Raw genomic sequence first — 11,200 nt, 5'->3', positions numbered from 1 at the left:
AGACCCAACAGATGCTCACTGGCATCTTCTATTGAGCTGTCCTTTCTCTTCCTACCCAGGATTCATGCTACAGAAGAATTGTCTTCAGAGCAGTGCCCTTCGGACTGAATACAGCCCCAAGGATATTCACGAAGCCGATAGACACAATCGTCCAGCAGCTACACTCTGAAGGAGGTCAAGTACTAGCATATCTAGACAATTGACTGGTACAGGCAGCATCCAAGACTACTTGTCTGCAGGCAGCCAACAAGGTGATCCAGTTCCTGGAACACCTGGGCTTTAACATCAGTCGCAAGAAGTTCCAATGGCTAGGAATCCAGTGGGACTTAAAGTCACACTACCTCTCCATTCCATCCAAGAAGAGGAGAGAGATAGCGGGATCTGTCAAAAGTCTAATCCATCACAAGAGGATTTCAAGATGCCAACAGGAAAGAGTATTGGACTATCTCCAGTTCGCAGCAGTGACAGACCCGGTGCTAAAAGCACGTCTAAAGGATGCATCAGGAGTCTGGAGAAGATACGCATCAAACGCTCGAAGAGATCAACCAAGGTTGACCCCGACCCTGTTGCGCACGTAGTTAAGGCCGTTGTCAACAGCCAAGAGCCTAGCACGAACAATTCCCCTGCAACCACCACAACCATCAGTGGAGGTACTCACGGACGCCTCCTCGAAAGGATAGGGAGGCCATTCTCACGAGAGAAAAGTGCAAGGGAATTGGACGCACCAGCTCAAAACTTTTCATATGAACGTTTTGGAAGCTCTAGCAGTCTTCCTGATGTTGAAGAGACTATCCCCTCGCAGAACAATCCACATCAGATTGGCCCTGAACTACAAAGTGATAGTAAAATGTCTAAATCGACAAGGCTCGAGATCATCTCACATCGACCAGGTGATATTAGTCACCTTCCACCTGACAAGGAAGAAGGGATGGTACCTATCAGTGACGGCGGACGCTCTATACAGGCGAAAGCCCATAGATACAGAATGGTCCTTAGACGCAGACCCATTTTCCTTCACCTCAGAAAAAGTCCCGGAACTGCAGACTGAGCTCTTTGTAACAAGCAACAACAAGAAACTACCTCGTTATGTAGCCCTTATATGGACCCTCAAGCAGAGGCAATGGACACCATGTCCCTCAACTGGAACAGGTGGAATCGCATTTACCTATTTCCACCAACCAACCTCCTGCTAAGAGTCCTCAACAAGCTAAGATCCTTCAGAAGGACAGCAGTAGTAGTGGCCCCCAATTGGCCCAAAAGCAATTGGTTCCCTCTAGTTCTAGAACTGTAACTGAAACTGTTCCTTGCCGGACCCACCATTATCCCAACTGGTCCAGAAGTCGACTGTCTACGCTTCATCCTCGAGAACCAACAACCTACATCTCACGATTTTCTCGACCTAGCGGCGAACAAAAGGTTTAGAATCTCGAAGGATAAAGTTGACTTCATCGAAGAGTATAAGTCAAGTTCGACTAGAAGACAATATGAATCGTCATGGAAGAAATGGGTTTCCTTTGTGAAAACAAGGGAACCAACAGAAATATCGATAGATTTCTGTCTAGCTTTCTTCATAATCCTACACGAACAAGGCCTGGCTTCTACTGCGATTACCTCATGTAGTCGGCACTGGGTAGACCACTTCTGTACGCTTTTGGAGTGGACCTCTGTAGTGAAATCTTTAATAAAATCCCAAAAGCATGCACTAGACTCAAGCCAGCAACCCCACCAAAGCCCATCACGTGGTCTTTAGACAAAGTGTTGCACTATGCTTGGAACCTAAACAATGAGAATTGTACTCTAAAGGATCTAACACAGAAAGTAATTTTTCTGTTTTCCATAGCCTCAGGGGCTAGAGTTAGTGAAATAGTGGCCTTATCTAGAAACGAAGGCCATATTCAGTTCCTAGACACAGGAGAACTGAACCTCTTTCCTGATCCTGCCTTTCTTGCCAAGAATGAGCTACCCACTAAGAGGTGGGGTCCTTGGAGAATCTGCCCACTAAAGGAAGATACCTCTCTGTGCCCAGTCGAGCGTCTTAAGGTCTATCTTCGAAGAACTTCAGACTTCAAAGGAGGACAGCTCTCCAGAGGCAAAACCTCAGGATCAAACCTATCCCTAAGACAACTGAGAGGAAAGCTCACCTACTTTTTTCGTAGAGCGGATCCTGACAGTACACCCGCAGGTCACGATCCAAGGAAAGTTGCTTCTTCGTTGAACTTCTTTCAACTTATGGACTCCGCTCATACACTGGGTGGAGATCATCCAGGGTCTTTTACAAACACTATGCGAAGCAAGTACATGAAATAAAACGTTTTGTGGTGGCGGCAGGTAGTGTTATAAAACCCGTCGTCTAATGCTACGATGAACAGTGAACTGCTTTGGGACTTTCCAGTGCATCGGGTGCATGGGTACACTTACCCTCTAGTGCAAATCACAACGATAATTAACACACTGTTCCATATAGGTGCATATCTGACCAATAACACCAGCGCCGAGTGAACGTTTACATCACAGTTTTTATGCATTCCCAAAATCTGTACAAGTCAGTCAGATTTGGTTTCACATCTCCATTGAGTGGCATTATTCCGATAATGAAATTACATATTTTTTCTACAAGAGAAAATATGGACCCTGATGTGTTTTCAATGCTGGATCAGATTCATACCCTATTGTAACTACGTTTGATAATCTAGTTGCAAGGTAAAAATACTAAACCTATTTGCGTCTTATTGCTGCTATCTCAGTTGCAGACAAATAAAACATGCTAGAGTGCTAATTAAGCCCTAGAAGGGCCCAGAACTTGTAATCAGGATACAGATTTCCAAGGCAAGTGAAAGGTAATCTCTAAAGTTTTACCTTCCGTTCCTGCTGAAATTCAAACCTTGAATCCTTATTGTCGGTGACACTTTCCCTGCAGGGCGCAGGAAACACTAAACCAGTTCCAGACTTAGTGGAAATGACAGTCAACTGGAATTTCACATACAGGTCTAGCAGACCAGATAAGGAAATCCATTCAAGGTAGAAGGCACATACATAAACCCACAGTTATAGTAATTTCAAGTTAATTTTCTAGTATGCTTCCATCAGGACGACATGGCCTGAGCCCAAAAAACGGATTTTGAGCAAAGTGAAAAATCTATTTTTGGGTGAGAGTGCCATGTCGTCCTGATGGACCCTCCCTTTGCTGACCCCTCCCCAAATTACTCTATCTGCGACCATTTCTGCTTAACGACAAGAAGAGGAATGGCATCGTAGTAGTAATGGGGAAGGAGGTCCACCAGGTACCTAGATCGGCACCCCCTTCTTTCGCCCCTCTTCCCCTTTCATCAAAGAGTTAAATCTATTCCGGGTGAAGATTGCTATGTGTTGTATCTAAAAATACGTCCCCTGATATTATGCGATGTCCTTAATTGGATACTCGCGCCAGGAGTTGGAATCCTGGAGACCTTCGGTTTATTTCTCTGGGAGTATCACTGTAGAAAATATTTCTTAAAAGGCTACCTACAGGAACCTTTCCATCAGGACGACATGGCACTCACCCAAATATAGATTTTTTGCCTTGTTCAAAATCCGTTTTTTTTTTTTGTTTTTTTTTTGGGGGGGGGGGTGTCGCATTCCGCCTCTCCTCCACTACTTAAACTAAAAATAGGGGATAAGAAAAGAAGAATATTCCAGCATATGTTCACATTGAAAAAGAAAAATGATTGACTGCTCTAGAAAATTATTACAATTCATTGGCTGTAACCATTGTCAATGGGATCCAGAAGCAATGTACTAATATATTGTATTATATCATTGAAATATCATATTTGCATCCTTTGAATATTCATTAATTTTTCTGTAAATGTTCAATGACTCAGAAATGCAATAATTTCATTGTAAAAATTATCAGATTTGTCTTAGGTATTTAATGACAATGGAGTCATCTCTCTCTCTCTCTCTCTCTCTCTCTCTCTCTCTCTCTCTCTCTCTCTCTCTCTCTCTCTCTCTCTCTTCTAAAGCTATTGAACGAAATTGTAAGAATATTTATGAGTAGAAGTTTTAGTGGTTTATACCATATTGTTTTAAGGTGTCTCCAAATTTCTCCAAATATCATTTAGATAAATCCAAGGAAATATAAGAAATCTGGAGAAATAATGGCTAGCAAAGAGAATTTCTTCAGGTAGCTAGAAATGGTCAGATTGCACCACAAGTAAAATCCGTCAGCTTCCGGGGGGCCTAAAGTCTCGAAAGCTTTGATCATTCGCGAAAAGTTAAGCCCCTCCCCCCTTTTTCCACAAATTCATAGCTATACTCCTGATACTGGCACGCATAAACAAGTGTTAAGAATCGGTTGCTGCTAATAAGTACAGTACTTGGTTTCATCACTTTGTAGATAAATATACGCAAATGTAGGCTTGAAGGTCATTGATTGAGTTAGTTGAGGCCAAGTCTTACCCTTAACTTCACTAATATTCTAAAATATGTGGGATATTGTTTTTGATATCCACAAAAGGAATTTCATTCATGTACTTTTTACCATTAGATTCCCACGTCGTTCCAGTTACCAAATGTTGTAATTACCTTGTAACTCAAGAGGTGAGATTTATTCATTTTTTATATATGTTGAATATTTACTTCTGGTACCGATTTAACATGAATTTTCAAAGAAAACTTATTCACATCCCCTGCACATGCCGTATATTCCGAGAATGCACTACTTTTTCTAAAAACCCTGTAACGAAAGATTTTGTAAACCACTGTTTAACTGTTGTCCTTTTCTGAAATCAAAGTGTTTTTGTATGGTCAACTCTCCCCAGAAAGGGAGGGTCTAGGGTCTGTCATTAGCAGGTGTCACATCATGAATTTAGGACTTACGAATGTAATGTTCGAAAAGCATGTCCTCATAACGTGTCTGAATTGATTAATCTTAGAAATTGTTTACATATCAAAGTATATAATATTTTACGTTTAATGGTGTTTCCTGACATATCACCTTATCCAGTCCATTGACTGGAAAACTATCTTTTTGTTTTTGTTTTTTTCTTATTTATTACCATTCTATAGGAGGAAAAAGGATATAAACCAAATGGTTTGACATAAAATCATTTCTTATTTTCCTATCCGTATAGTTATATCCGTAACACAACAATATACACATTTCGTTCATATTGACATCGATGTCCGGGTATGTTATCGTGCTGGACTTACACCCTATGATTCAAATTTAGAGCACATAAAAGCTGTGGCAAGCTGTATTCAGAAAGTATGAAGCTGTTGAAAGCGATATCAGAAAGCTTCTTAGGCGCTGAAGTATTACTTGTGAAGGTATGGTATACAAAAAGTAAACGGCACTGAATCGTTCCTTCTTATTCCGCATTCATATTTTCTCTGTGTTGTAATCTTCTTGTAAAGGTTAAAGCTGTTTAGAAGGTATACAAAGATACTGAGATAAATTGAAAAGATGAAATTGTTGCTTTGTCAAATAAGAAAAAGTAAAATCTTGAAAAATATGTTACTTTGCTCTAGAAACATTATAATCTTTAAAATATGTCATTTTGCTCATTAAACATTAAAATATATTTCAATATGTTTGTAAACATAGGAATCCATATCTGTATCATATAAATCGGTCAACTAACAAGTATTTCTAAGCAAAAACATCAACTTCTGACAACCATCTTGTAGTTTCAATTGATTAATAATCACTTGGGGAACAAACGTGTGCAATTTTATGCTTGCATCATCTTTACATGATTCATTTCAAATATTGCTAGTATCTACTGATCTCCTGTAATAATCCTATATATTGATTTTATGATCAATCAACTCTTGTAATTGTAAAATTTTCAAATTAGTGTTCAAATTACATGATTAAATTTAAATAAGCAAAGTGGAGCAGAAATAAGTTAATTTCTGTAGTTTAAGCTATTTTTTTTATCTTTCTGATAAATCATACACAAATTAGTCACGCCAAGCTCTTTTTTATTCTAGGGCTAATTTTGGTTCTGATTTTCTCTAATACTTGTTTCAGTAATAAATACATCCTCTAAAACTAAGAAAAATGGAAAAAGAAAAAGAATGTGTTCATTAGATTCAGTTTCACTATTTCTCAAGTCTACGAAAAAGCAAAACCACTTGCCACTCAAGAGGTATTACTTTTGTTATCTGATTATAGATAATCAAAGAATATTAAATTTAAGTCATTTAATGTGAAGGCCCATAATCTGTTCCTCTGAAGAATGGATCAAAGCAGCTCCAAAGTGACCGAAACATCACCTAGAAGCATGACACATATCTTTTCAATAGGTAAGTACACCCATTTGTAAAGTTTTTCTTGTGGGTTATTATTCTACAGAGTATGGGTTATTAAAACATAAGGCAGCTGAAAAAAACATAAAGTGACTACGACTCTAAATTCAGACCTCTGCTCTTCAACTATGTTTTTTCCTCATCAGCTTATACATATCGCAAATATCAAATAATTATTACGTTTCAAAGAAATTCGGGCCCGGTTTTTTTTTTTTTTTTTTTTTTTTTTTTTGGGGGGGGGGGTAGTAGGGGGTATGTTTATTCGGTTCTACAGTCCCTTAGGCCATGAAATTGCTGTTGCTTGCATTGCGCTATTACTACAGACTGGTTGATTCCAGAGAAACTCATCAATATTACAGAACAATTTAATGAATTACGCGTGCATTAACGTAGAAACACTGCAGTTGAAACTTGTATAATCATTGATGGTATGCGTTTATTCATCCCTGAAAATTGATCATGTTGATGAGACTTACAGTATCCCACGATAACAGAAGTGTCCTTCTAAAGGTAGTTTAGAAAAGGAAAAAAATGGGTGATATTTAATGTTTCAAAAAGAAAACTATCCCTTAAAGATGCATCGCTTGGAAAGATCTTTTGAAGTTATCCGTGTGTAACGATGTCGTTTTCGGATGTTTTCATTTGAAATGAAAAGTAGCTTTAAATTTCCCCCCATGTCCATTTACATTCACAATTTTTAACCAGTGAATATAATTGGTTATATTGGAATATTACCTTTGTAATTAAAAGATTATTTTGTCATACCTTATTTGTACATACATGCGTGTTTATGTTTGTGACATCATTGGATTTTTATATTTGTTTTTGGAAAGATATATCAAAGGCAGGCTCAGTACAATAACAGCCGCTTAACAGGTATGTCCTTGATTGGTATATTTGTGCAATTTTCTTGATTGTTAGTTTTATGGCCCTAATTAATGATATTATCATTTACACATCGTAACTGATGGCTCCAAATCTGATGCTGGCATTGGATTTGGAGTGTATAGTAATGTTTTTAATTGTAAAGATGAATGTCTTCTAACAGCTTCCATATTTATTGCCCGCTATTGAGAAAATAGCTTTGGAGAAGGGGGGTAATTTTAAAAATTTTTGTGATACAAGGAGTATCCTTTAAGCTTTAGAAGTTTTCAATTCCAGTAACCCTTTAGTTTTAAATATTTTAGAAGGGCTTTTTATTATTGGACTGGGTTCCAGCACATGTAGGTGTGTCTGGAAATGAGAGGGCAGATTTAATGGCAAAGAATGCTGCATCGGAGTTTGCTACCAAGAAGGTATCCTATCCTCTGTAATGATTTCATACCTACCATTAAGAAGTTGTTTTATAATAATTGGCAACAGCATTGGGATAGTGTAGATGAAAATAAGATGAAAGAAATAATGAATATTTTATCTCCTTTGAGGTATAACATGATGTCCAGAGAGTGGGAAACGTCTCTTTGTCGTCTGCGTATTGGTCACACTCGGTTGGCACACGAGTGTCTGGTGACTGGACATCAGCCATAGTGCAATGAATGTTAATCCGGCGTCAATTACCTTAGATGTCAGGACGCCAGATAACTCATAATCAATAAATCAATTATTGATCGAATGCCCCACTTATTGTACCCAAAAAAGTAGATATCTGTTTTGAGGCTCGAGGTGAGGATGAAGGGTTCATCCTTGCCAACATTCTCGGACATGATGTATCGTACCATACAAGTGGTATTTTTAAGTTTATTTCAGAAGCAGATCTTTTGAAAGCTATCTAACTGTTATAAGGACGTTTTTGTTTTTATTGTTTTAATTTGAATTACCATTTATTTATTTATTTATAACAAACAATATCGGCGTCAATGACCTTTGATGTCAGGAAGCTAGATAAATCCTAATCAATCAATCAATCAATCAATCGTAACGCTGGGGTTATTAGCCTAAAGTAGACACTAATGACGTCGGCATCCTTTGTACCAGCTACAGCCTCGGGGAATAGTTAGGGTAAAGGGGTTGTTTGGCTGTATTGTTGTTCTCATTTAGTATGATTGCATATTTGTTGTTTGAAGTTTAACAAGCTCACTTACAGGACTAAGCTTATTGAATGATGTCACTCAAGCTTTAGAAATAGCTGGCTTTTTAAATTTGAAAGCATACGATAGAAAATAGAATTAAGAACACTTGGAAATATATATATATATATATATATATATATATATATATATATACAGTGTATATATATATATATATATATACACACACATATAATCATAAAAATATATGTGTTTCAGTGTTTGTATGTGTACATTTATATGAATGTACTGTATATGTAATATGTAAAGACATAGGCCTACACACACATATATATATATATATATATATATATATATATATACATATATATATATATATATATATATATATATATATATATATATGTGTGTGTGTGTGTGTGTGTGTGTGTGTATGTATACACATGTTCGGTATTGGGCATGTTACTTTACGTTTACAATGAACAGACAATGTTTCAGCGGCGTCCAAAAATCGAAGATAGTTTGTCTTCGGACAGAATGTCCTATAGTTTTCAGGATGATTCTGACGGCAGGAATACATTTACTTTTCTCCATTTATTCTTTGGTGTCGACATGTGTTTCGGATCACTTTGCGATCCTTCAGGACTTCATTGAGTTTTGTAATTACACTTTAATGTATAGGTTATGGTGGTGAAAATTTGATACAAAATTATTTGCATATTAGGGAAAAAACATTAAAAAAAAATTGCTATATGAAACTTTAGATTCTTTGAAATATAAATATGAAAATTTAAATTATTTTTCTAAAGGCTTTAGGAATTTCATGAAGATACTGATTCCATTCTTTGCAGCCAGATCCTCAGAAACGCCATATTTCAAAGCACACCATATTGTGAAGCTTACTCGCTCCCGCAGACATGTGGCATGGGATCTGCATCGATCTCAGATTCAATTCTATTTGGATCGGCGTCTTTCCATAATACAAATTGTGGTCTCGAGGCTCCTACACTATCTCTGCAATGAGACAGAGTCTGAACTCCTATCCATGCCGTTTTTCTTCTTTCTCCAATGTTACAAAGGGACTGATGCAGAGCTTTCAAAACTGAACTCATTTGTGCAATGCAGCCTAGGATGTGAAGCTTACTCGCTCCCTCAGAAGTTACATATTTGATGACTACGTTGATCCCCGAGGCCATATTGCTCTTTTTATGTCATATATATATATATATATATATATATATATGTATATAATATATATATATATATATATATATATATATATATTTATATGTATAAATAGATGTATGTATGTATATATATATATATATATATATATATATATATATGTATATATATATATATATATATATATATATATATATATATATATAGTTATGTGCGTTGGGAAGGCCTTTCAGATCTGAGATGCAACTAGGAGATATCCAGCAAATGCACTAAGACGTATTAGTTTAATAGTTGACTAACTTTAAACATAAAGATGAAAAAAAAAATGAAGAGTGATAAGGGGGTGATAAAGGCTGCACTACGACAGTAACTCGATTATTATTATTATTATTATTATTATTATTATTATTATTATTATTATTATTATTATTATTATTATCCAACTCACAACTCAATTTGCAAAAAAAAAAATGTTACAAGCCCAAGGGCTCCAACGGATAAAGCAACACCGTCACGAGGTATGATAGAATAATAAAAATACAAGATTGTACACATTCTTTATACACACACACACAAACATATACACACAAAATGCCTCTTTCCTTTCAGCAGTGTTGTTATTGTAAGAAAAAATTGAGAGTGTTTTCTTCAAGACATGATTCAATTCTGAGAATTTATTTATAGCCTTTACCAGAACTATCTCGACAAATCTAAGGCTCCCTTCATCCTACTCTTCCGACACAAACGATAATGTAAAACCAATATCAAAAGCAATGATAAGAGAAATATAGTATAGGTTAGGATATGATTATTGTTCCTGATGGTTTCCTCATTTCTGTATTGAATTGTAGAATATATTAGTCTTACTAACAAACATATTATTATTCATCAAGTTTCATGTTTGATTGTTCAACGTAGTATAGTATACCATTACTCACACACACATACACACACACACACACACACACACATATATATATATATATATATATATATATATATATATACATATATATATATATATATATATATATATATATATATATATATATATATATATATATGTGTGTGTGTGTGTGTGTGTGTGTGTGTGTGTGTGTGTGTACTATTTACTTCGTGCGCTTTATTTTCTTTAACTGCCAGACATTTTTTGTGTTCGACATACTGACAAGGCTCCTGGCCATGTTTTCTTAGAATATTATCAGTTTGCTTCCATATTTCTCGCAAATTTTAAATTGTTTTTGTTCGGTGACCACCAGTAAGTTTATTTAAAAGAAGCTGGAAAATAAATAAAATTATTTTACTGTTTGCATAAACAGCCCTTTTATTATCGTGTTGAATCCAGACACATATGAATGAATAATTGGTGTTTAAGAATATCAACAATCATTGTTAATATAGAAGAGCAGGCCAATGTGTTATCTTTTAAAATTGATGAAACAAATGATGAACATTCCTTACACTGGGCATAATAGCATTAATTTTATTACATATAGTTATATTTCTAACCTGACAACTCACTTGTTACAAACGTTTAATACTCATTTATTGAGGAATATTGTAGTAATAATGGAAGAGAGCGATTCGTCATCTTGACATGTAATCGTTTACATTTTTCTAATCCTCCTACTTCGTTCTTAAATTTGTAATAACTAATCCTATTTAGTCACACACATGACATTTGCAAAGGTCCTAGA

At 36.0% G+C, this 11,200-nt stretch overlaps 1 protein-coding gene across 1 annotated transcript in view; it reads left to right on the top strand.

The window, feature by feature from the left end:
* The window catches only part of LOC137634349 (G-protein coupled receptor GRL101-like), a 376,114-nt gene that overhangs the window by 142,418 nt on the left and 222,496 nt on the right, over positions 1-11,200 (top strand). The window lies entirely within an intron of this gene.

The sequence above is a fragment of the Palaemon carinicauda genome, chromosome 44 (genome assembly GCF_036898095.1).
Source record: "Palaemon carinicauda isolate YSFRI2023 chromosome 44, ASM3689809v2, whole genome shotgun sequence".
NCBI lineage: Eukaryota > Metazoa > Arthropoda > Malacostraca > Decapoda > Palaemonidae > Palaemon > Palaemon carinicauda.
This window is presented reverse-complemented; position numbering and strand designations above follow the sequence as displayed.